The following is a 1,653-nucleotide window of genomic DNA, read 5'->3' on the forward strand; positions in this document are numbered from 1 at the left end:
GCTGCCGCACACAGTGGCGGGCGACGTCAAGCTCACCTGGTTGAGTCTGGGTAAGTCTCAGTCTGTGGAGGACAGAAGTAAAGCGACTTATATTGCAACGCTCAGACAGGCCTGTATATATACTACAGAGAGTGGCTATGCGGTGCAATCACATGCTAAGCTATAGAACAATAAAGAAGGCTGTGGAACGTAGCAACGTACAGCCTATTGTGTCAGAAATAGATACAGCTGTGCCGAGGACGGCAGTCAAGGCGGGCTGTGCCAGCGCCTGTGAATCGGTGGCTGTAGAGCGCCAATTCAACACTCCCCCTCGCTGAGTGCAACGGTAGGCACGTGAGCGGATATGGCGCAAAAATGCAGCCACAGGGAGGACAATGGTTTCAACCGAACACTAAGCCCAGTTGTGACCTGAACTTGAGGAATTTTTCATGCCCCAAGTTCTTGGTGAACATGTCTGCGGAGTTCTCAGAACCTTCGATGTAGAACAGCTCAAGCTCCTTATTGACGTGCTCTCGAATGAAGTGGTATAGCACATCGATATGTTTGGAGCGGCGCTCAGTAACCGCATTGGATGCGATGAATATCGATCCTTGGTTATCACCGCAGATGGGTAGTCGGTTAAACCTATACCCGAGCTCCATGAACAAAGCTCGTATCCAGAGTATTTGGCGACTACAATCAGAGAGTGCCATATACTCGGCTTCTGTAGACGACAGTGCAACAGTTTTCTGTGCTCGTGAAGTCCAGGAGACTATCCCGTTAGCCAATTTTATGAAGTATCCTGTGATCGACCGTCTCGAATTAGGGTCTGAAGCCCAATCAGAGTCAGTACATGCCAAAAAGCCTAGCCCCGAGCCGCCATCATACTTCAAGGAGTAATCCTTGGTGCCGACTAAGTAGCGGCAAATGTATAAGGCTTTGGCGAGGTGATCCTCAGAGGGATTGGCCGAGTGTCGCGCAAGAGCGGTCACTGCAAAGGCGATGTCTGGTCGAGTGCCAATCATAAGATAAAGCAACGATCCGATGACGGTCTGGAAACGGTTCCTAAGAACCGGATCAACAGGTGCTTCATTGGTCTTAGGCAAATAGCCAGTTGGCAACGGTGTGGGTGCGACTCGCGCATTTTCCATACCAAAACGCTGCAGTATTTTGTCTAGATAGGCTCGCTGGTCAAGATGGACACAGTTGCCTTTCCAAGTGATACGCATGCGCAAGAACTCTTTGCCGTCGAGTTCTCTGCACTCCCACTTATCCATGAAAGCTCGTTTGAGTCTTAGGACGGTAGGAGAGTTCTTGGGCCCCATAAAGAAGGCATCGTCAACATAGACTACGGCAATGCAGAAATTGCCATCTTTGTTGTAGACGAATATACCAGCGTCTGACACCAGGCGTTTAAAGCCTAGGTCGGCCATGGACCGGTCGAGGGCTTTCCACCAAGCTAACCCTGCCTGTTTAAGTCCATAGAGCGCGCGGCGAAGCTGGAAAACCATGTTTTCGCGCCCTGGCTCTTTAAAGCCTTCAGGTTGCTCCATATATATTTCTTCGTCGAGATTGCCATACAAATAGGCATTTCGCACATCAACGGCATGAATTTGCCAGTTTTCAAGTGCGCATAGTGCAAACATCATTCGCACTGTCTCAAACGAACTACAG

The sequence above is a fragment of the Punctularia strigosozonata genome, assembly GCF_000264995.1.
Source record: "Punctularia strigosozonata HHB-11173 SS5 unplaced genomic scaffold PUNSTscaffold_2, whole genome shotgun sequence".
NCBI lineage: Eukaryota > Fungi > Basidiomycota > Agaricomycetes > Corticiales > Punctulariaceae > Punctularia > Punctularia strigosozonata.